The sequence below is a fragment of the Alosa alosa genome, chromosome 14 (genome assembly GCF_017589495.1).
Source record: "Alosa alosa isolate M-15738 ecotype Scorff River chromosome 14, AALO_Geno_1.1, whole genome shotgun sequence".
Classification (NCBI taxonomy): Eukaryota; Metazoa; Chordata; class Actinopteri; order Clupeiformes; family Clupeidae; genus Alosa; species Alosa alosa.
The window spans coordinates 19,436,320-19,461,652 of record NC_063202.1 but is presented as its reverse complement, the minus strand read 5'-3'; the positions used below and the strand labels follow the sequence as shown (position 1 = coordinate 19,461,652).

Genomic DNA, 25,333 nt, shown 5'->3' with positions numbered 1-25,333 from the left:
ATCAAGTCCACAGTTTAAGTGCATGCTAATGATAATTCCCCTATTGCCCACAAGCACAATGGGTGGTTAAAACCTGCAAAACTTGCAAATGATTTCCCTTTGGTCTGCCGTCAGCAAACCCTGAACAGTTGCACTAAAGGGCCACATGAAATAAGGCATTTCTCTTGCATAACGGACACCAGAAGCACATTTCATATGAAGACATTTCGAAGGGGAAGAAAAGACTGAATGTAATGAAAAAGTCTATGTGGCATGTGACCGTATGTGGTGCATGACAGAGTGGATTATTCCAGGGATTAATTTAAATACCATATACAGTACAGTACATGACGTAGGTGGTTAATGCAGTCAAGTTGGCCGGTACTGTAGTATCATGAAAATAACAACATGCTGTTCCCATGTCACTAAGAGGAAGTGACTCCTCACAATGGGTCTGTCCAAAACAGAAGAAAATCCTGCCTTCTAAGATAGCATTCGGTGGCAGCTAGGCATCGAGCCATGCTTGAATTTGAATTTGTGGTGTTTGGCCACATTTTGAAGGCAGTGTACATGTATTGTATTCTTCATGTTGCCTTCAACTTCCTCAGTTTTATATAATTATGATGTCAGATCTCAGTAACATGGCAACGGCGTTCCAACAATAAACTAGATGTACCGCAAAATGGTACAAAATATGAACGACGCTCAGTACAAAAATAAATCACACTTGTTAATTTGTCTCCATCTCCTACTCCATCCCCTACTCTTGCAACGTTTGTGTATGTAAATGAGTGTTTGTATATGTGTGTGCTTCTGTGTGTGTGTGTGTGTGTGTGTATGTGTGTTTGTTTGTGAGTGTGTATGTGGGGGTAATGGGATGTGTGTGTTTATGTGTGTGTGCGTGTGCCTGCTTGCCTGTATGTGTGTGAGTTTTTTTAATGTGTGCAATTTATTGTACGGCCCCCCATCAATGGAATTCCACAAAACTTGGCATGCATCCAGAGAGTGTCATAATGATCCTACACTTTTTTGTGCACTTTTGAACTTGTCAGCCAAAGATACCTGCGATTACAACGCCTCGTTTTTGCTTTTTGATTTTTAACTAGGTGGCGCTATACCTCAAATGAGTGGATATGAAATGGGCTGACATGGCCCCTGGAAGCCAACATACAAAAAAAAGGTCATCCTAACCCCTACGGTTCTTGAGATATTCACAGAAAACTGTGTCTGGCCTACCCTCCTTTTGGGGGGGTCCAGTGCGGCGGGTGGGCGACAGATCAAAGCGAAAATCAATGGTTCCGTGTCATCCTAGTGGGGCTATGTGCCCACTAAGTTTTGCGTAGCCCGGTCTTTCAGTGTCGCGGGAATCGTTGACACAAAATTACTGAAGAAAAAAAATTGGAGGTTGCCGTTCTGTTGCTATCTTGCTAGGATGTTCAAAACAAAAGTTCATACTGGTGCCTTGATACCTACAGTACTATATGGCAAGTGACTTGTTAGACAGTTAAAGGCATCGAGGGAGCTGGGAGCTGGCAGCACCCTCTGATGCAAAAGGTTTAAATGTTTGAATTATCAAGAATTTTACACTAACAAATACCTCATAACAAATTCATTACTGATGCAAGTTGTGAAGTGAATACTGACACCACTATCACAGGACTTGTGGATTGGAACAACTTTACAGCAGCATGAAATATAAACCTGTATTGCATGTGCCAAAGTACTAATGTAGTACGTGTGAGATGTTTTATTTTATTAACACACGAGGCGAAGAGAAAAAAGGAGAAATAGCTTCCTGTAACACAACCCCTCATCCCAGCAAATCTCTCAAGAGGCACCAATTAGCAGAAAGAGATTTGGTGTCATCAGCCGTTTGAGATAATGAATCCTATCTGCATGAGTAATGAGGCACATAGAACAGGTGAAAACTTACACCCTACAGCTCTGCGGTAGTAGAAGCCACAACCCAGAGATCAAACCCTTCACCCACCACCGCAAAAATATTTATTCTCTGGAAAATAAAGGCCAGTCAGTTCTCACAGTGAAACTGAGAGCTGTGTGTGAACAATAGTGATTGTGATAGTATGTCATTCACACTCACACCACTGCAAAAAAATAAAATAATACAAATATTATTTTTCACACATTAGCATAATAGGAAATAGTGCATGAAGTGATACATGGCATCATGGTGTGATGTTAGATAGACGAACTGTATGAAAATATCAAGGCAACTCAAGGGAATTAACTTCCTGCAGTCTTTTGAATGAGTTGTCATTATTATCCTCAACCCAGCCTCCAAGTCTCCAACCCACAATCTGATTGTGTCCACCCACTGTAATCACCAGGAGAGGATGCACATATTGATTGTTTTGCTAAATGTTGCTGGCACTTTTTGCAAAGGGCATCATCAACTCCTCCCCCCGGCCATGAAGTGCTGAAAATGTGTGCACCCATTTTACATTATAGTGATTTGTAAATGGACCCCTTATGCTAATTGAGACGGAAGCATTTAACAACACTTATCCAATTTGCATGGGATGACGCCCAGATGTTGCTGCACAGATGCGCTAGCACATCCACTTAATCACAGATGATGTGCCCACAAGCCTGTAACAGGTTTGGAGACAGGAACAGGAAACCATGCAAATGGCCGTCCTTTTTTTAACATATTCATCCACCTACTCCTGAACTTGACTTGTTTGTTTTGAAAAGATATTTCACCACGGTCAGCTGACTTTTCCAAGACGAGTGTTCTCAGCTACAGCGACTCACTGTGTTTGAAGTAAAGGTTTGCAGCAGACAGAGACGGGAGAACACATGGGGTGAATGAAAACACAAGGCCAGTGATGTCTCAAAGACCCATGCCCCGGACACTGACATGGCTACAACACGCCTTGCATTATTTACACTTCTCAGGTTGTGAGTGGCAACGTGTTTGTTTTTGCACGGATCGTAGAAGTCCCCTTGTGTAATGGGCTGTGTCAGAGTGCACGGCCAACACACCCACTACACACAGTCATGTTCTCTGAACCTTGTAACCCCTCTGTGGAGGGTTTGTGTCTGTGTGACTCAACATGACAGTGGGGAATGGAGACATCCAATTCAGATTCTGTGTGTACACCTCAGTGAAGTTGTGAATGTGTATGTGTGTGTCTGTGTCTGTGTGTGTATGTGTGTGTGTGTGTGTGTGTTTGCATGTCTACATGTGTCTGTACATCTCAAACAGTTTGTGTATTTGTGTATGTGTGTGTGTGTGTGTGTGTGTGTGTGTATGTTTGAGTGAGACACAGAGAAAACAAGACATCCAAAGAGAGAGAGAGGGGGTTGAGTCAAATGGAGAGATAGAAAGAGAGGGGGGGTTGAGTCAGATGGAGAGAGAGATATATAGAGAGAGACAGAGGGAGGGGGGTTGAGTCAGATGTAGAGAGAGAGAGAGTCAGAGTTAGAGTTAGAGATGAAAAGGACTTCATGCTGAGTGCATGGAGCCTTCTGGTGATGTCAGAGGTTTCCCAAAGCAATCTGTTTTCTGAAATGCCACTCGTCTGGACTTGAGACGGAGGCAGTCCATCGTGTTATGTCCACCGCATATCTCCAGCTCCTCAGCAGGGGAACTGCCCTGGCCTCTCAAAGCCAACAACAACACACCCTCTAGAGAGAGAGATAGAGAGAGAGGGAGATAATCAAATTCTAGAGATTTTTTTTTACAGGAAGCGAAGGAGATTTGGAGCACCCCAGGGAATTTTTTAACCAAAAAAGACACTTGTAAGGGACTCATTTCACAAGTGTGGTGTGTCAAGGATGCTCTCATTAGGGGGAAATGAAGTGATGCACAGCCCATTAACACGGAGGCAGTGAGTTTGGATTGATGAGCGGGGACGCCTGTGCATTCAAAGTATTGCACAGCTCAACCTATCTAGCTTGTCACCTGACAGGGAACATTTGTTTTGTCAGACAGGATGGCAGATTAAATATTTAAAACATCAAAATTTTAATTGTATGCAGAGATGAGAGAGAGGAAGAAGAAAGGGGGGAGATGAAGAGAAATGGAGAGATAGAGAGAGGGAAAGGAGGGAGGACATTGAGAAATTGAGAGGAATGACTCAGGTGTTTCAGGGTTTGGCGTTCTGAGCCATTGAGAGATGAGAGAAGACCCTCTGTCACCTTTCCCAGACTTCTTAGCTGCCCTCCTTTGTGCCTGTTGAGGAAGTGTGACGACAGCCCGGGACCTATGGAACTTCATGAAAGGGAAAGGATCAAAAGCCCAGGCAGCAGCAGAACTTTCAAATGCGGGCTTAAATTAGACACACCTGAATCTAGCATAGGACCCAAGCCGAGGGCAAAGGATGAGGGGGAAATACTAGAGATGCCAACGGAAGTGCTCTGCCAGAAATAACCGTGCTTGGTGGTGAGACTTTAGCCTTTCGGTTGCTAAAGTTGCCTTTCGTTTCTTTAATCACTAGAGCAGAGAAGATGTTGTAAGGGGTGACGCGGCTTATAAGAGAGAAATATTTAAGGACTTTGATCCCTGAAGGTCTGAATGACTTTGCTGTGACACATTGTGAGAACTTCTGCATGAAAGTTTAATTGTGGGAGTGCATAATACAGCAGATATGTGGACAAGTGGATTTTGTAAACAAGTGTACGCTGTCAGCAGCAACAGATTTTGTCCATGCAAATATCATTAATGTATGCTCCACAACAGCATGTTCTAAGGATGTTGTGCCTCGTGAGTATTTCAAAAGTAGGCCTTGGGAAACATCTCGAGCTCTCTCCTTGACATCGCCCATGATAAACACGCCCATGTGAAGTTCTCAGGCAGAGTGGCATGTCAGTTGGCATCCCCATGGTAACCTCATCTCCCACTGCCTCCTCTGGCACTGTGGCTTAGCAGCCATCACCTCCAATCAGATCGCTAGCGGTCTCAGGGACAAACGAGTGGACATGTTGTTCTACCGCGTCGTCCTGCCCCTCTCCTCCTCCTTCTGCTCTGACAGGATCTAATTTGCTTCATTTCACTGAACCCAGCCGCTGAACCCAGCTCAGTCAAGCCATTTAGGTGTAAGCAATGCAGCACTGACAAGATGTGTTACCAAAGAGAGAGAGAGAGAGAGAGAGAGAGAGAGAGAGAGAAAGAGAGATCGTAAATGAGAGCACTTCTACCCACTTTTACTGTATTCAAGGGAACATCTACCCAGATGAACAGAAGTCAGTCTCGGACAGAAGTCAGTCTCTGATAATGGATGACAAATGTGTTCAGAACCCTTCCACATGTTTCGCCTTAGTAGTTAGCTGGCAATGAACTGAAATTACCCCACAATTTCCCTGCTGTGTAGGTTCATATGTGAGTGGCGTTCATGTACACAATGAGCGTGTCTTTCATAAAGTGGTTATTATGAACGTGGGACCTGCCCCTTCCTTTAATCCAGAGTGGTCTTTCGACTTGTACATGTAAGTGGACCATAATTCAAGTCGCGTCCACAGGGGTTGTCCTCCTATTCACAGGGCGTTGGGAGAGGACTGCGAAATAGGATGGCCCCAGTTGGGGCTTGATGGATGGGCTAGTGGGCGGTGGTTAATGAGGAGCGGGGAGGCCGCGGGTTAGAGCTCGATGAGCTCGCAGACCATGGCGGCGGCGGCCATTAGGAGACGCTTGTCTAGCCATGCAGAGAGGCGGCAGTTAAGTGGCTGTGCTCATTCCCGTCTGTGAGATTTAATTGGATGACAGGCCTAAAGATGGCTGAGGCGCAGAGAGAGGGAGAAAAAACAGGGTCTCAGGGTTGAAGGGAAACGCTGAGGGGATCCGTCACTGGCTTTTTTTAAGGGTGCTACACCGCCAGGCTGAGGTGGAGGTGGGATCTGCTTGTGTGTGGCAGTGAGCTGTGGTTATGTTTACGCGAGTGTGTGCATGGAACAGAGTGATGATTGCTGGGAGAAAGTTCTAGATGGTCGTTTGCATGTCTGCCTACTGTAAATACTGTAGGTGGCACTTTTTCCTTGAATGTGGAAACACATATTCTCTCTCTCTCTCTCTCGCTGTCAACTGTGTAATGTGTATCTATTCATCTTTATTTTTAATTATCTTTCCACCATTTATTCTCTACGCACACACACACACACACACACACACACACACACACACTAGCTGCACACATTACGCTTATGTCTCACTTTCAATGGGACCTGATCCTGTGGCTTAGAGATAACCACCAAATTGTTTTCCTCTCATCCATTCAGATAAATGTTTATTCACCTATTAGCGCATGAGGGGCAGCTTTGAGCATCTGGCACAATGGCAGCTCATCAGGCTGACGTGGATGAGCACTTACGTTATGTAGGGAAATGAAGGGAACAGTCAGGTTTTGTTCTCCACGTGCTTCCCCATTACGAAGGCAGATGTGAATAGTAAGTGCTATGACCTCCCACACACCGCCTGGTTTATTTAAACCTTCAGATGTCCACTCTCACACACACACACAAACACACACACACACACACACACACACACACACACACACACACACACACACACACACACACACACACACATACAGTAGACAGGGAGGGGGCCTGAGAGGATACATATAAGCACAGAGCCACTGAGAGAGAACACATATATTCAGTGCTATACCTAAGAAAACAGGAGGAAAGAGAATGAAAAACATGTTAGATACAGCTATTCACCACAAAACACGTAAAATCATAGAGCCATATCATAGACACTGTGTATTGGGAGAGGTCAAACAGGTGCTCCAATTTTTTTTAATTGTAGGAACACACAGCTAAAGTCCTAAACTCCTGAGTGGTCAGACACTTCTCCTCGAGTGGATCGGCAGCGGAATCCTACCACCGTTGGGCCCCGTAGGTGAAAGTTGGGCCACGAGATGGTTTCCTGTGACATCCGTAGGTCACATGATCCCTCTCTTCTCTGGTTCTATCCGACCTCTTGCTGACCTCTACTACGTGCCAGGAGAGCAAACAGAGACTCCCAGCCTCAGGCCGCGGCTAAGTGTGAATCCAGCCTTTTTATATCTGCACGACATACACGCCACATCATCATTGGTGTGCTAGGAAAAAAAAAAAACGTTTGAGAGCAGCAGGGGATTGTGGGTCATCTGAATGACATTTGTGTTTTTGTTTACCCAGAAGGAGGTTTGTTTTGTTCAGCTCATCCACTGCTATAGAGGTCAAGGGCACCTACAGAATGTAAGGCTGCAGTTACTCACTGTTTACCAAAAACAGTAAGCAATCTACACTGAAAATGACACACGCCAGCACCCGTGCACCAGAGGCTACTTGAAGCATGGACATTCTGGACGTGGACAGCTGGAATGCCCCCAGAACAGGAAGCAGTCACCTGCACAGCCGAAGCAAATTAGCTATAAAATATGCAGATCCATCTTTTCTCTCTCTCTCTCTCCCTCCCTTTTTTCTTTCCTCCACTCTGTCCTGTGCAGCTGTCCTGCTCGAACGTCACACACTTTGCGCCCCTTCAGGCTGCTGACCCATTTTCCTGATGAATGAGACTCTGGGAGAGAGGAATGGAGATCTGAGGGTTTGGGGTGTAGGGAGGGTTGTGTGGGGGTGGCGGGGGTAGAATTGGTGTTTCCTGCCCTCCATTCATGCCGAGCTGTGGATTAATTACCCCGTGTGGCAACCAGAGCCCGGGCAGTGACCGAGACACTTCTGCCTCTACGTCGATCAATAATGCATTTTTCTGTCTCTCCATTTAATTTGCTCTCGGGCCCGCGTCACCGTCAATCACGAGGTGGAAAAAAAGGCTCAAGCGACACTGGCTACACAGCAGCAGCTGCAGCAGCAGCACCACCACCGCTACCAGTGCAGTAGCAGCAGCAGAGGCAGCAGCAGCAGCATCACCACCGCTACCAGTGCAGTAGCAGCAGCAGAGGCAGCAGCAGCAGCATCACCACGCTCCATCCCACCCTGCCACCCACCACCTCTCATCCGCCACCACCTCCTCCTCTTTTATCCACACTCCCCCCCTTCTGGCTCCACCCCTAGCACTGCTCCATCCGCCTGGAAAATCGACACTCCCTCCTTCTCTCACTCCCTCCCTTCCTCTCCCTCCCTCTTCCTCTCTCTCTCTCTCTCCCTCTCTCTCTCTCTCCCTCTCTCTCTCTCTCTCACCACTCTAACTGCATTCACCATGAAGAAAGCGAGCCCTCTGAATGGGGAAGGCTGAGGCTGAGGGTGCCTCCACTCCACTCCGCTCCACAGGCTGTGTGCTCTGATCTGCGCAGGTGTTGGCTTACCTTCTCGGATGCAGCCAGACTAGCCCTGCTGATGGTAAATACAGACATGGAGACCCACTAGGGGGGGGGTCAGGTGCTGAGTACAGCTCAGCTCATAGGTCTGGAGGCTTAAGCTGATGAACTTTCCCAGTGCTGTGTTGTGAGCAAGCGAAGGATGAATTATGCACACCTATTGGACCTGTGGATTTAGAGAGCAAACTGGAGCACTGTGTAAAGGCATGGATGCAAGGGGGAGCACCAGTGCAATAATACACTACGTGGCTAAGTAGAGGTAGGTCACCTGATACAGTGTGCTGTGTTGTCTCACTGCTTCGTTTTAGGAGAGGATGTTAGATGGTTGGGAGTAGACTGTCAAACCCATTTAGCGTGTGCCTTTTATGCAGGCGTATTATGCAATCCCCCTGCATGCATGGCACTGCAAGTGTCTGGAGAGCAAAACTTCTTTTTGGTAATTATGTTACTTCAGCTGAGGGTCCAATGAGACCGTTTTGGAATGATATTATTGCTGCTGTTTTACGTGTAACTCCCGCCGCCTGCATTTTTCATTTTTAATGGAAACTTTCATCATAACCTGCTTGTGTTGCATAAATGAACAAAAGATATAGAAATGTAATGAAAAATTGAGGCTTGCCCCTATACCCCTTGGTATATATGCTCAGTTTATAGTTTTTTTTTCTCATAGCATATGAAAAGAAGGTGGTAAACACTGCAGTCATTCAGTGGGTAGTGGAAATGATAATCAGAGGATCACCCAGATAGGCATCTCTGTACCAAGGACATGGCACGGCCCAGTCGCTGAGCAATTTAGCTGTCCACAGGGATTAACCGTATGAGCTACCATGCAGTGTGATTGCCTTGGGCCTCCCATCCTTCCTAAAGTATGGTGAGTTTAAAGTCATATAATAGTTGAAGGGTGAAGTCAGGACTCTCTCTCTCTCTCCTTTTCTCTCTCCCTCTCTTTCTCTCTCTATCCCCCTCATAATAATGATCTTAGAACTAGAATGCTCTTAGGAAACAACCATCATGGTGATACTTCCTGTAAGATGAAACAAAGCGAGGGTGGCAGAAACACTGAGAGAGAGAGAGAGAGAGAGAGAGAGAGAGAGAGAGAGAGAGAGAGAGAGAGAGAGAGAGAGAGAGAGAGAGAGAGAGAGAGAGAGAGAGAGAGAGAGAGAGAGAGATGTTTGAGCAGTGGGGATGTGTCACTGTTAGACTCTGGTTTGGAAACCTGACATGTGATTATTAAGTAGAGGAGGAGCAATTCCCCACGGCTTAGCTCCAGTGTAGACGACTCCCGCAGAAAAGGATTTAGGTATGTATCGGCCACACTAGCTGAATAAAACATGAGGCCCATGCCATGTTTAGCTCCACAGGCTTCAGGATGGACAAGTGACTGGCAGCTGTGGGTCAGCTAAAGGCTACCTAACCAATAAAACTGTATGAGGGGATCGAGCAGACCCAGAAGCTCAGATTGAACATGGCCTTCACCGCACATCCACCCCTGTTAGCACATTCCAGTGTGTCCTGCTTGGCTGTGGGGGGAGAGGGAATAGTGTTTGTGTGCTGATTGGGAAACTATATTGCAGAGTGCACAGTTGTGTTCTGGTCTTGCCTTTTGTCTCTGTAATGTGTGTTTACAACAAGCTTCTAATTGTTTGGAATATGGGAAAGACTTGAATATGGGAAACACCCACACCAGCACAATGCTGGCATATAGTGGTCTAATTGGCTTGTTCTTGTTTTGTGTAAGCTTCTGGTTGGTCTTATTAAAGATTCATCTCTCTGCTGTAAAATTGTACCGCAAAGAATGATGCAACAACATACCTTCTGGGTAATAGGCATTGGAAGAAAAAACTGAAATTATAATCATTTGTGAGGACCATTAGAGTGCACTAGTAATTCAACTGCACATGTTGGACTCACATGGAGGATAAGTTCATACTCATCAGGCGGTGGTCTGATGAATTCCACCCTGACATCATCAGTGTGTGCCCAAGAGAGTTGGACCAATTAAGCAGTGGCATGACTTTTGGCAATACAGCCAACAAACACGTCCCCTCCTAGAAGGAAAGGCCAATGTGTCCTCCTCTTGCTTTCGTTCAGCTCAAACTTCACTGTCTGATTTCAACAAGGCAGAAACTGATTTCAATCTTTTATCATCCACTTCTGTTCCAAGGGTACGATCTTGAAATTAATTGCTTATTAAATCAACATTAAACTTCTGACACCAATTTTCAGCTAAACAGAAGGGTTACGGAGGGACTAAGAAATGCTATTTTTCTCTTTTTTCCATGGCCTCTTTCTTTTTTTAATATTTTCTCCCGAAAATTAGATAAATCAGATCCTGGAAAAGACGACCCATTTCCCAGGAAATGGCTGGTTTTTTTGTTTTGTTTTAAGCCCAATGTATCAATATCATTCAAATATGCATCCCCAAATCCAAAACTGACATTTTTTTTATATTATTTGTATTTGCATTATTAGGGCAAAAGAGCACAGTTTATGTCCATCATCAACACAGTTTGCAATGATCAATTCTGAGAATCCCGTTTCCCAGGATTAAACCCTAATCCACAGTGCACCCAAACTTGCCACCTACAACAGCTCTGGAGATGTGATATCTGTCTTAACATCCACATTCTTTAAAAACCACACCATGTTGACTCTGGGAGCATTAAATTAACTCTGTGTTACGTGATGGGCTCCACAGGCTATGCTCATGACTGTGTGTGTGTGTGTGTGTGTGCATATGGTAATTTATTGGCTGGTGCATGATGTGTGTGCTTTTTTCAGGATGAAATAGAGCACACAATGTGCCACCCTGACCCACAGTATAGTCACAATGTGCTCATTTCCTCATTACTCCTGTAAAAGGCAGCAAGAACATCACGGTTCCCCCAGTCTCTGAAAGTGCTGTAGTGCTGTAGTTTTAATGCTAAAACAAACTGAATAATGATAGTCAGCTTTAGTTTACACCCCCTCCCTAACAACTACCAGATACTGACACCCTATACTGTACATCACAGCAGTCACAAGACTATTTTGGTCATGAAGGTGTTATAAATTGCACATAATACCACCGTGAATGGATTTTAGTTCTTACTAACTGTTAGGCTCAATATGGCATCTGAGGCTAATGTGTTCACTCCTGTCCCCAGACTACATTCACCTCAGTGTGTGCTGCTCAGCTCCTGTTCTGACGCACAGATGTCTCCCATCCCCACCTGCCAGGTGACGGCCGTTGCCTGACACAGTCACTTCGAGACACAAACCAGTGGTGTTGAAATTTGGGCCATCGGTGAGATAAACATCAGTAATGGGAAAAACAAGCTTGGAGAAATTGATGTATCGGTAAACATTGTGAGATGCTAGTGAACATGGAAATATACCCTTTAGATGTTCATGTTTCATGCTTTATCTACAAGACTCTTACACTCCTACATAGCGACAGCAACTGATGGCTTGACATTTACACTGCGAACTGCAAACACCCTAGCGTGTAGCAACACCATGGGAAGTTCAGATGTATTACTGTGTGTCCGTTTGCACTGTCTCCTCCACCTTCTCCTGCACACACACACCGCGTGGAGTGTGGGAGAGGGGAAGGGCAAACGTCCACAGGGTGAATCAGCACCTTGTGCGGGTCTCTCACATTTGTACAGCTGTAGACTTCGGCGTGGAGTGTCCAGTCAGCATATCAGAAATCAGACCGTTTTGTCCTGTGCTGATACCCTGAGCAGCCAGATCCACAGGACTGCTGTCTGCAGCTCTTTCCATAATTGCATTTGTGCAAGTGTGTTTTTCTCTGTGTGTGTGTGTGTGTGTGTGTGTGTGTGTGTGTGTGTGTGTGTGTGTGTGTGTGTGTGTGTGTGTGTGTGTGGCTGTGTTTGTATGTGTTGAGTGAGTCTCTTGAGTGAGTCTCTCTCTCTCTCTCTCTCTCTCTCTTGCTTTCTCTGTGTGTGTGTTTGTGTGTGTGTGTATGTGTGTGTGACTGTGACTGTGAGTTTCCGTGACAGAGGTTCTCTTTCAAAAAACCTACCCAAGGACAGCATATTGTGTTGTATCAGACAACGTTCCTGGAACTGGCAGAAAAGTGTGCTGTACAACAGCATACGATCAAATAGCCTTCATTACACTCAGAGATCTTGATGCCACTTACGAGGCAGAACAGGAACATTCCATGATGGAATTTCATCACTCTGCTCTGAAAAGCGATAATAATCTTTCACACTGAGTGCAGCTACAGTAAGTGATAACGGTCGTGCCAACTCAGTTATGGTTATGCATTTTGCATTCATACGTTCATGCCTGTGAATTAAGATGTCCCCAAGACACATGAGATTACTTCTAGAAACAGCACACTGTCTCCCTCTTTCCCCAGTAGCAGTCTACATACTGTAAAGAGTGACATGGCATTATTCCCTGCTGAAACGGCATAATGGCAAATCGATCAGTGGCCACTCCCATAACTTGCATAACCCCATAACCCCAAGTTGTAGATGTTTTTCCCAGTGGGGACTGTGTAGCATGCCGAGTTTCGGACTACAATCTTTTCATCGGCACAACTGTGCGTCATCTGAAAAGAGGCCAGGCATCCGAGAAACACAAGCCATTCTTTGTTCTCTTTATAATGTGGAAAACAGCATGTCGGGTGCCATTTTGTAGAAACATCTGTGGCAGCTGCTCCCTTGGTGAAGCTGTGTCCATTTGAGCAGACTTTTCATCGTACGAGAGGGAACGTGGATAGACGTGTTCCAACCCTCTGCTCCGAGCTGGGGTGGAGGCACACCAGATGTCGGAGGAGTAGCCTCAGACAGATGATTGACAGCAGGTCCCTGTGTACATGGCCAATCCCAAGGGAATGAGGAGTCAACTCCAGTCATGCGCTTTGCTGAGGAAAACAAGACAGGTTCCTTGTATGATGGCAGATGCTTTCCTTTTCTAATTTCTCATCTCTTTGATTTTACACCCACTGCCATTCTTCTTGGATGGAAAGAGTTTTTTTTTTCAGGCTTGATTACGAAAAGCTAAACCAAATGTGCTTTTTATGAAATTCAAAGTAGAGAACCAGAATCAGATATATTTTATAGTACATTCAGTAAAAACAATACATATTTGATCTTAAACTACATAAAATAACTTTTAGGACAATGTCCTATTGAGGAGCCTTTCATAATGGAACAATCTAGAACACTGCAACAGCAGAATAATGTGCTGTTCCATTCCATTCTTTCATGTCTGTCTATTCTGAACACTGGCTGTCTTCCAAGTAAAAGAAATTGTACAAATGAACCTCCCTCCCCATGTCGGTTTGCCAGAGCCATATTGGCTCAGGAGAAACACACTATATAAATATACAAGACAGGCAAAAAATAAAGGAGGAAGTTATCCTCCATGAGGGAGTGTGGATGGTTAGACATAAAGCAAATGAAGCATGCCTATTGATTGTCTTTTTGCCGGCCTCTGTAGTTGCCACAGCTCATTGTTCTCTAAGAGCTCATAAAGGCAGTCTCCACCTCCAGCTCATCTCATCTACTCAAGCCATGGCCTGAGGGACACGCACACCATGACACCACCGAGGAGTTATGCATTTCACTTTATATTCCTAGAAACCTTTGTGATTTCACAGGGTATAGCGCCACTTCTTAAAACAACAGTGAGCACTGACGTGCATTAAGATGAGTTAGCATTAGCATTAAACAACAACAACAACAACAACAAAATAAACAGCAAAGTGCTCTTCCATTTCCTGAGAACGTTAGCCCTACGTGTCCCTCCTGCCTCTCCCTACTCTAACGAGATTTCAGGTTTCATTTCACAAAGCTTACAATAGTCACCTCATTTATATATTTATCTAATTATACCTTTTCTTGAGCACCTGCTTTATGGAGAACTATTTGTATTCAGGCAGTTGAACTTTATTGAACTAGTATTTAGTGTGTGTGTGTTTGTGTGTGTGTGTGTGTGTGTGTGTGTGTGTGTGTGTGTGTGTGTGTGTGTGTGTGTTTGTGTGTGTGTGTCAATACTCATTAGTCCCATGTTTGATTTCCTGTTATGACATAAGCTTCATAACGCCGAGCAAGTTCCCTCCGTCCGAGTCCATTAATTCCATATAACAGGACACCTCGAAGGCCGTTATTCCGCTTATCACCCTGTTGCCACTATAGGCCATAGTCATGCCTTTATAGCACGCAAAGTAAACAAGTGGTTCTGTTAAAAAAAACCGACAGTTTGTTATACAACTTTCTTTGGCCCTAACAGCGATAGCATAGACAGTTAGCTTGTTTACAGTTGATTCCATTGGAAGTCTGCTTCCAGGCTCAACTGTCGTGCTACTGTTATAGTTACCATTCATAAGCATTGATATGGAACAGTGATTAAACTTTTTTTATCAGATCTACCTCATAGGTGTCCCGTTATTCAGAATTACTGTAATAGCCACCCCACCAGCCAATCAGAAAATAGTATTTTTTCACTCCGCGTGATAAGCAAATATAACATACTGTACATAATGCCAGTGTCCTACGTGTTTCCAGCTTCTCCTCTTTTGCTCCTCGTTGTGTGGGTTTTTATTTATGTACTTGTTTCTTCGCTTGTGATGTTTTTTTTTCTTCCTGCTCCTCTGTGTGTCGAGTAGCTAAAACATCACCACATGATTTCCATTTCCTTGTGGCATTGTGATTTCCCCACATCCCACTGTATTATATTTCTGTGTGCTCAGACACCAAAGTCATCTTTGACCACCAAAGATGAAAATTCAAGCTCCCTGTTCTGACCATAGACAAGGCAAAAGAAGACAAACACACAAAAAAACAACATAAATATGTCTTTGCCCCCAGCCCTTGGGCTATGCCTCCTCAAACAATGTGACTCAGAGAAGTGTCATCACCTTTGATCCAACCCTCCGCTCTGCTAGGGCCTGGGCCAATTTGGTTTCCTGGTATGCACTCTCGCTCGGCATCCTGGGAGGAACTCCAACGCCTCTCGTTATTTTAAATGTGGGGCTCTGTTTGGATGTCTTTTGTTTCTGTACAGTAATTGCTTTAAACAATATCTGTTCTCAGAAAAGAACATGAACAGGCTCCCATGTGATTTACCCTCATGCCAAGGAAAAGACCTGTGTATACTACCATTTTCCATATTTTGTGCACATCGCAGTGCACTGATTTGTCTGTGTTTGTGAGGCTGCAGTGTTGGCAGTGTGAGTAAAATGTTTGTATTTCAGTGTTGTGTGTGTATTGCATGTTTGTGGGCATCTGAAAGGTGGGTGTACATCCCTGTATGTATGTGTATGTGTGTGTGTGTGTCCGTGTGCATGTGCGTGTGCGTGTGCGTGTGTCTGTGTTTGTGTGTCCGTGTGTGCCTGTGTTTGTGTGTGTGTGTGATGGATGTTTTTCTCGTGCATATCCAGGTGGCTTGGCTTGCTGTAAAAATAACCGAGCCCATCCGCTCAGCCGTCCCAGCAGTGTGTGTGTGTGTGTGTGTGTGTGTGTGTGTGTGTGTGTGTGTGTGTGTGTGTGTGTGTGTGCATGACATTGCTGGATGGCATTTCAGCTGAGCTCAGCACGGTGGGATTGTGCCTATCACAGAGCAGGCCACAGGTGGAGTCAGCAGTCCTCCACTAAAGGGATCCTTCACACCCCTGGCGCTTGGGTGTCATTGCTCTATAATAAGGCACCGGTTCTGTCTTAAAAACCCTGCTGGTGTGGTGAGCAGATTAGGGGACGAAAGGGGCCTTCACTCTTCCTGTCAGACACTCTTCTTATTGGAGAAAACAAACTTCTTTATATACATTTCCCCTGCTACATTTTGGAAATGTAATACAGACATCTAAAACTGGATTGAGCCAGAATAGTTTATTTTGAAGCAAAGAGTTTAACCATGTTTCTAGACATACGTTGTACTATAAGCCCTTAGACGTACAGATAGACAGATAGTCAGCAAATCCGCTGTAAACTATCATACACCTGTCAACTCATTTTACCTTTAAAACAACCCTGTCAAATAATCCCAGCCATAATCTGGTCTAATCCCTCACACAGTGTTTAACAACTAGTACAAACCTTATAAGCAGATTGGTATTTCCTATTATGTATTTCCCAGTGTCAACATTTTTGTGTTGAATGGGTGTGCCTTTCTATTTTCTGACATAGGAGAGTTGAGGTAGAAGCATCACTTTTGAGCTTTCGTAAGAATTGTAGTTTTTCCAAAAAAGTGATTCAAGTACCATAGCCCTACCATGGAAGCATAAACCCTTTTGACGCTGTATACACATTTCAAAGTATGAAATGATTTTAGACCCTGCATTTCCAAAAACCCTCCCTCTATCTCTAATAGAAAATTGATTCCACTCCAAACCTAACTGTGGATTTTTATGGACGCTTGTAATCTATGGTCTGGGCAAAGAAGTCTCTGTCTGTCTGTCTGTTTTTTTTTGTCTTCCTCTTCTGGTCTCCTCCATTGCATCATTCTGTGGTATTGAAGGAGTGCCGATAAACTAAATCCATCTTCATTTCAATGCAATGCTAATATTACATCAACAGTTACACCATAAATGTCATTGGAAATGTCACCATCCTCCCAAAAAGCAAAGGTTAAGTAATGCTAAAGATGTTTGCAAATGTGTATCTGTGTATGCAACATGCTAAAGGGAGGTGGCTAACTCACCCCTATAGCATGGGGACTTTATCACACCACCTGCCCAAGGGTAGTCATACTGCTAACAAGCTCATTACAACTGTATAATGATCTCCATTACACATGCTGTGTGAAGAGAAACAAAGCAACATACTTTACATGCAACACTGGCATGTCTATAAAGGGCATCAACTATGTGCCCCCTGGAACAACATAATAAGCACTTAATTGGATACAGCAGACATTTACATCATTCTGCATTTGCAAAAACAGTATGATTAATGGTGTATGGGTTTCTCTATTATTATTTTTTTGTATTATTTTTTTTTTTGGAGCAGGACGTTTTGGCAGTGCAAATTATTTTGGTATAGTTCTCTGCTGCAGGCATCATACCAGTGGAAGCCAGTTCACTGGAGGCAGTGTTAGAGAGAGAGGGGGGGATAAAGAAACTAGCTATTCTTTTGTTTTTAATCCTTCCTTTTTCATCTTGTAAAGCTAATGTGTAAAGCATGCCTGCTTTTTGCATTCCATGTTTTGTCCACTCCTCAGCATTTGAATGTGCCATGTGATCTCTGAATGTGTGTAAGTCCCCCACCCTGCACAAACCCAGCGTCTGCCCCCACTACTGCCTACCCCCTAAAACTTCTCTTCTCTTCTCTTCTCTTCTCTTCCTTTCCCTTCTCTTCTCTTCTCTTCTCTTCACTATCTTATCTTCTCTTCTCTTCTCTATCTTCTCCTCTCTTCTCTTCTCTTCTCTTCTCTTCTCTTCTCTTCTCTTCTCCTTTCCTCTCCTCTCCTCTCTTCTCTTCCCTTCTCTTCTTTTCTCTTCTCTTCTCCTGTCTTCTCTTCTCTTCTCTTCTCTTCTCCTTTCCTCTCCTCTCTTCTCTTTTCTTCTCTTCCCTTCTCTTCTCTTCTCTTCTCTTCTCTTCTCTTCTCTTCACTATCTTATCCTCTCTTCTCTTCTCTATCTTCTCCTCTCTTCTCTTCTCTTCTCTTCTCTTCTCCTTTCCTCTCCTCTCCTCTCTTCTCTTCCCTTCTCTTCTTTCTCTTCTCTTCTCCTGTCTTCTCTTCTCTTCTCCTTTCCTCTCCTCTCTTCTCTTCCCTTCTCTTCTTTTCTCTTCTCTTCTCTTCTCTTCTCTTCACTATCTTATCCTCTCTTCTCTTCTCTATCTTCTCCTCTCTTCTCTTCTCTTCTCTTCTCTTCACTATCTTATCCTCTCTTCTCTTCTCTATCTTCTCCTTTCCTCTCCTCTCTTCTCTTTTCTTCTCTTCTCTTTTCTTCTCTTCTCTTCTCTTCACTTCTCTTCTCTTCACTATCTTCTCTTCTCTTCTCTTCTCTTCTCTTCTCCTTTCCTCTCCTCTCCTCTCCTCTCTTCTCTTCTCTTCTCTTCTCTTCCCTTCTCTTCTTTTCTCTTCTCTTCTCTTCTCCTTTCCTCTCCTCTCTTCCCTTCTTTTCTCCTCTCTTCTCGTCTTCTCTTCTCTTCTCTTCTCTTCTCCTTTCCTCTCCTCTCCTCTCTTCTCTTCTCTTCTCTTCTCTATCTTATCCTCTCTTCTCTTCTCTATCTTCTCTTCTCTTCTCTATCTTCTCTTCTCTTCTCCTTTCTTCTCCTCTCTTTGGAGTGCATGACACAATTCCAGCAGGAGTCTGGGAGGTAGGCAGCACTTTCTAAGATAATGAGAGTGGACACGGTACATGTGTTAGAGCTCGTTGCCTCCTCTCATTAGCCCAAACATGTGGGGCTCCCAGGCTGAAGTGCTGGCACAGGTGAGGCGTGGCGTTGAGGGAGGTGGGGGGCAGCCATGGGGACACACCAGGCGCCCACAGCCCCAACCCCTCTATTTCTCTCTCTGTTTATTTTCAAGGGACACCAAAGGCTGCCACCATTAGTGTCACGCCTGCCCTGTGCCATTAGCTTGACTTGGCATGATGTCCTATTCCTCAGAGAAATGGCTTAACTACACCACTTTACCCCACTCTGGCACTGTGGCCACTTGGGGTGAGGGGGTGTGGGGGGGGGGGCAAATAAGCCTAGGATAGGTTAACGGCGTGACATTACATACAGTTCTCCCTAGGTCTCACATTTAGTTCATTTATAGATGATAAATTATCCACCAGAAAACCTCTCTGTTCTCTATTTAAAAAAGTGATTAAGTCGAGGTCTAGGCTTCATCCACGTACAGGAAATGTGCCAAAAAAAAAAGTTTCTTCCTCTAGCTTTCAGCTTCCCCTGAATCAACTGCTGTTTAAATTCTTCTCTCAGGATAGATTTGAGGCATGCTCTGAAGGCTGAACGAAGAAGCAGCTCATTAGGACTTTTTTGTTGCTTCTCTTTCTTCTTTTTCTACCGTGCTTTTATTTCTCTCTCTCTTTCTTTTTGTCTTACTTCCGTTCCATCTTTCCTTCCTTGTCTCTGTTCGTCTATCCTTTTATGACCCATTTTTGTCATTTCACTTATTTTTTTGTGCTCTTTGTATTTCTCCCTCCATCTTTTTGTTTTGCCCTTCTCTATCTCTCCATCCATCTCTCCGTCTCTGTCCCTGTGTCCCCCCTCTCTGTGTCTTTCTCTCCCCTTTTGTGCCGTAGGGGTTCTCGGCGGGTCCCGAGATGACCCGTGTCATCCCACCTCCTCCTACTCTGCCTTCCCCACCGCGCCCCTCTGGCGTCTCTTTGAATCAGAGCGCTTAATTGGCATAATGATGTGATTAATTGCTTCCTTGTCATCCATCACAACAAGTCTCAGATATCTGCACAGCGAAGGATAAATCAAGCGTGCCTCTATGACTAATCAAGTGCAAAGGATTGAAAGGGACGTGTCAAGGATGCCCAGCTGTGTAGAATAATTAGATGAGCTGAATTAAAACAGGGGCTGCTGGAGGTGATGAGATCTAACCTGTCCCAGAAAGCATCTGACTCCGGATCAAATGACACACAGCAGCTGGTTTTGGGCCACATCTGGGTCCGATCAGTTGTTCTGATTGGAGCGTGAGCGGTTGCCTCGCCTCGCCTCGTTATCACTATTGCTTCATTGTGCTGTGTGTACTGAACCTGGTTGCTTGTGGCAGTGCACGAGAGTGTACAACTAAGCTGGAGTAAGGATAGGCTGGCATCCATCTTTTTTACTCAGTCTATGGTTGTGAGTGCTAAATGTGAAATAGCACAGAGAATTATGTGTTCATCTTCGCACAGTGATTAACACAGTAACCAAGTCTGTTGTGCTGTGATGTTAATTAGTGACTAATCTGATGTGATCTTGTCTGGCCTTTTATGTGCTATTGTTTTCTAGGAATGATTTGTCCTTTGATGGATGTTGCGACAAGCACATCAAACAAAAGAGGCTGGAAGATTGGCTCTCCCTGAAGAGTCTTATAGCACAATTAAAATAGAGGCATACACACTTCTCATATCCCCATGAAGCATAAGGACATTGAGGTGTGCCATAACCATAACTTGTCATCAAATGTCTTTGTATTCACTCTACGGTGAGTCTAGAGACAGCTCACGGTTATGAAAGTTTTCATCTAAATAACTTCAAGGGGGAAGAAAACACATTATGAAGTAGCTATCCTTTGTTTTGTTTATTCTGCATTTCCCGTATTGTCTCTTTACACTATCCATTTTAAAACAATATACATCTAATGGGAGCAACAATGACAGGGGAAATTGCCTTGATGCGTTATCAATGAAATCAAAGCGGATGACTGTGGCGATGTGGGCTCTCTGGCTTCAGCCGTGATGAATAGTTTCCTTCCCAGAAAATAGGGAATTGCAATGAACTTCATATCCGTAATTTCCACCGCCGAGCCCCCGTAATGGAGGGATATGGAACAGCAGGACAGTGAGTGGGGGCAGAGTGATTTCCCCTCTCAAAACTGCTCTGTGGGTCGAGCCGACCTATTTGGAGAGGTTTTATTTTTAATTTTCCTTTGCTGTTTTTCTTTTATTATTTTTTTCTGAAAGGTTCTTCTGCCGTCTTCTGAAATAAGAAAATGTCTAATTGAGTTAATCAGGGAGGTGATAACCTGGGGCCCGGAGATAATGGCTTCAGCTCACAGGCCTCTCCTGACTCATCCGCCCAAATCTGCTCCAGCTCTCTAGCACTGAAAGGTCAATGACTTTTCCCATTCTCTTGTTACAGTGTGCTAACTATGATTGGGAGACTATTCCAAGGCTGATTGGATGCTACAGAACTGACTGTCTGTATCTAAATTCCATGCAGCATACTCATTACGATTCTATACGCAGACACAGATGCCTTTTTAATGCTGTTTGGCTGTATGCCAGAAACCCCATTGTGTTTCTCACACACAGAAATGTCAGACCAACTAAAGGTGAAAACTTTATCACACCAGGAATGGTTTATATATATGTGCAAGAACTGAAAGCTTTTGATAACTGTTATGACTGTTGATATGAAGCATGTGTATGTCTCCCTCGCTCATAAAAGAACACCCAAGAATAATATAGGATAGGAGAGCGATAGGAGACCTCATGATTTTTTACTAGATACATTCAGTCCTTTCCACCGACACGACTCATTCTTATTAATGTCTACTGTATATGTCCCCTCTGCAGCTGTGATTGGTAAAATTAGATTAGATTCAACTTTATTGTCATTGTGCATAAACAGTCTATGATCTATTGTGTTTAGACAATAGTATATAGTTAAGAAGGTGGAATGGTTTACAGTAGGATAAATTAACTATAAATATGTGCAGTGTATTAGCCGTAACCTTATAAGAGCAGAATAGATAATAAAACATAGCCTCGACACTTCCCATTTGCACAAATATCTTTCGATTTCTCTCACAAAAACATGAGCGGGTCACAACCCTGTGCGTCTGTCCAGCTTCACATGGTAGTAACTCATCTGCATGAGCCCTTGGCATCGTGAAAGCAAGACATGCTTCTGACCTTGGACAGAGGCCAGAGGAGGAAGTACTGATGATCTCTCCACAGGCATAGCAACCCATTGCTTAATTCTCTCTCTCGTTCTCAAAAAAAGCCTGCAGCTCATTCATATTACAATTGGAAATATTTCCCAGAAAAAAAAACCACTGACATCTGTCATATACTAGTTTTCTTCTTTTTTCCCTTCTCTCTCTATCTCTCTATCTCTCTCTCCCTCTCCTCATCTCTCTTCATCTTCATCTCTGTGAGACTTGGTGTATTATTTAAAGCATAGGCTTACTAGAGGATAATAGATAGGGTGTCTGTACATATTTATTCTGCTTATTTGCAGGCTGGTTCGATTCATCTGACACAATACTTTTTCTTCTTTTCCTTGTTTTGCCGTGCAAAATGCAAATAGTGAGAAGCTCAAGTGTGTTATTATGCCTAATTTTATGTGTGTTCGGTGTATTGTAGTTCCACCCCTATCAGGAGCATGAACACTTTTCTGTGCAGCCTATTTGCTAGAGTGCCACAATTATTTACCAGAATAGAGAGTGCTGGAGGGCTTGCCTTTTTATAGTATGTGATAAGCTGTTAGAGACTGAAATGGTTACTGTGATACAAAACAAGTGTAAGGTTGATATCATTCTGGAATGCTCAAATATGGGTAGGTACAGTAGCAAAGTAGCATAGCTAACATCTAACAAACAATGTAGCAAATTAGGTGGCCTACAGTATCTAGGCTTTGAGTGTGCTTTTGGAGTTCACTGCTTAGTAAATATTTGGCCTCAAAAACATTGTGTACAACAATGGAAGGGAGAGGAGTGTGGTGAAGGATGAGTGTGTGAGATTTGTCAGGATTTTCTTTTAGGGCATGAAGAAATGTTCCTCATCGGGGCCAGCGTCTGCCCCAGACGATCCATCAATATTCACAGGGCATCGTGAAAGCCAAGTTCAAGCTTAACGAGAGGATCCCACAGATAAATGATCAAATGGAGGGACACCCGTTGTCCTTGAACCACTTAATGGGGTACTAACCGCTCTCGGTGTCGGGCCGGGTTTTACAAGAGTGTCCTGAAACAAACTTTCTTTTTTATGTGTCTTCCTCGACCGAAACAGAGAAAGGAGAGAAAAAAAAAGAAAAAAAAACTGAAAAACTCAAAGCCACTTAAGACCTGTTAGGTCTTTGCAAATTGCTAATCATTAGCAATTCAGGCACAGGGAACGCATAATCAGCTCCTGTGCTTCAATGATAGCCTTGTAAGGACTCACACATGCACACACGCACACACACACACATACACAGACACACGCACATTGGCCATGTGCATGATTTAGTGTGCTCGTTTCAGCACTCACTCGTGGGCACCTTGGAAACCCAACTGAGCCAAGAAAGAAAATAAAAAAAAACAGTGCTCTTGGGGCATACAGTATACATAGGACTCGTGGTTTGATGGATTTTGTGTCAACATGTCACGTTTCGGGACAAATGATGTTTCATTAGTGCGATATTTTTGAGTGACGAGCGAAGACTAAATAACTGGCCTGCCACAGCCAAGCATTCGGAGTCAAGAGACATATTTACATGTTATGAAAATACACACTAATGACTGAAGAGATGGGCAAGCTGTCTCCAACGATGTTAGAATAGGATGTGGTGTGGGATGCACAAACCTGATTGCCTGTTACAGATATCAACTGACTTTGTAATGAACTTTGTTGAACCTGTAGCAGATGAGGACTGAACCTGTGTACCAGAACCACAGTGATTAAAGTATGAAGGCCTCGTAACTATTTTAATATCTTGGCTATTTTAAAATATTGGCTATTTTAATATCTTGGCTAATTTAATATCTTGGCTAATGTGGGTTTGCTGCGCACTCGTGTTTATTGTCTACTTTTTTTCTTTGATATTGACTGCCTTATTTGCTTCTGTCTTTCACAGAACTCACCTGGTAACAGCAAAGTGAAAACTGGACAAATACACGCCATGGCTGAGAGGAAACTCGCTTCTCAATGTGGTGAGTGGCGCCCTGGATTTCTTTCCCATGGACTTACCGGGTACTTTTCTCCAAATTGATGTCCGAGGCACATTTTCCTCAGTATGGTTGCTCACTGGGTTCCAATCCCACGTCTTTGACTCGACTTATGTCTTTGGTGTTGTTGCATTTCTGTCTCCATAACTAATTGTAACTTTGTTTGTTTACCTCTGATAGGTCATCAGAGTAAAGTTTGATACGTCCCATAATATGGTTGCCAAAGTTCAGTATTGCCTCACTTTGTAACTTGTGTAAGAGTTGCATTATTGACCTTTTGTTAGCGTGCAGCTTTAGAGGCTATGAATTTCACTTTAAACTTTCATCAGTGTATCATCTCAATCCAACACACCTGAGAGATAACCCGATCAGACTTCACAGACAGTAAACAGAGAGTAAACATTTGCTGCAGCTGGATTTGATCTGAACTTTCAAACTGCACACAGACATTACTGTGAGAAAGCATGAAAAACATGAATTAATCTTGTTCTGCCACATTTTTAGATGGGATTACCAGTGTGGCTTGACCCTTTGTGAGGAACAGTTGCAGTTCAGTTACAGATACACACACACACACACACACACACGCACACACACACACACGCACACGCACACACACACACACACATGCACACACACACGCACACGCACGCACGCGGCGCACACACACACACACACACACACACACACACACACACACACACACACACACACACACACTACTACTACTACTACTACATCTACATATACTGTACTGCACCATTAATCATATTATTTGCTGGTAGGCTGTGTGGCCAAGGGCCCTCTTCCGCTCCTCCTAACACTCTGTTTACTGTAATCACAACAAAAACATGGTTTACTGCTGAGTTGGTCTTTTTAGGGGGTTGCTCATTGGTCTGCTACTCTCCCACTGTATCCATAATGAGATGAAATGTGGTTGCATTGTCTAGTTGTCCAGTTGGATACAGTCCCATTTTTGTTTTATTCACAAAGTTTATCAGAGGTCATTAACATGCACTCCTCTTGCTTTTAATTCCCTCTATTTTCAGAGAGCTCCACATTTGTACAGCCTGTCTGTCTGGGCCAGAACCCCTGCAGCAGCAAGGGTCAGGGGAGACCAATCAAAATAATAGTATGCATATTTTATGTTTCACACCAGGATGCATCTGACCTTGGCAAGCCCCTCTTTGTGCTATAAGTAGATGAGTAAGCAATGGTTGGTTGGTGGGGGGGGTCCAACAGGCTTTATTTGAAGCAGAAGCAGGCTTGATCTGAAGCAGAGGTGGTTTGGAGCATGATAGTGCATGGAGAGTCCCAGAGTACAGTTTCAAATATTCAAATCCAAGCAATGCTAACTACTTAAAATGGTGATGAGCACTTGACTTTCTGAGTTATGTAGAGAGTGTGAGTGTGACCGTGTGTGTGTGTGTGGGGTGGGGGGGGGGGGCACACACACACACACACACACACACAAAAGAATAAATACACAGACACCAAGAGACAGTGATCGTAAGACC

The 25,333-nt window shown here is 44.0% G+C and overlaps 1 protein-coding gene across 4 annotated transcripts in view; it reads left to right on the top strand.

Annotated features, from left to right (window-relative positions):
- lingo2 (leucine rich repeat and Ig domain containing 2) overlaps nt 1-25,333 on the top strand; it is a 261,638-nt gene that overhangs the window by 138,691 nt on the left and 97,614 nt on the right. For 2 of the 4 annotated variants that reach the window (XM_048263379.1, XM_048263380.1), the window contains exon 4: nt 23,726-23,801. The gene's annotated coding sequence lies outside the window, so the exon portion shown is untranslated. Of the gene's footprint in view, nt 1-8,149; nt 8,287-8,330; nt 8,524-23,725; nt 23,802-25,333 lie in introns of those variants that run through there. The other 2 variants (XM_048263382.1, XM_048263381.1) reach the window with 2 other exon arrangements.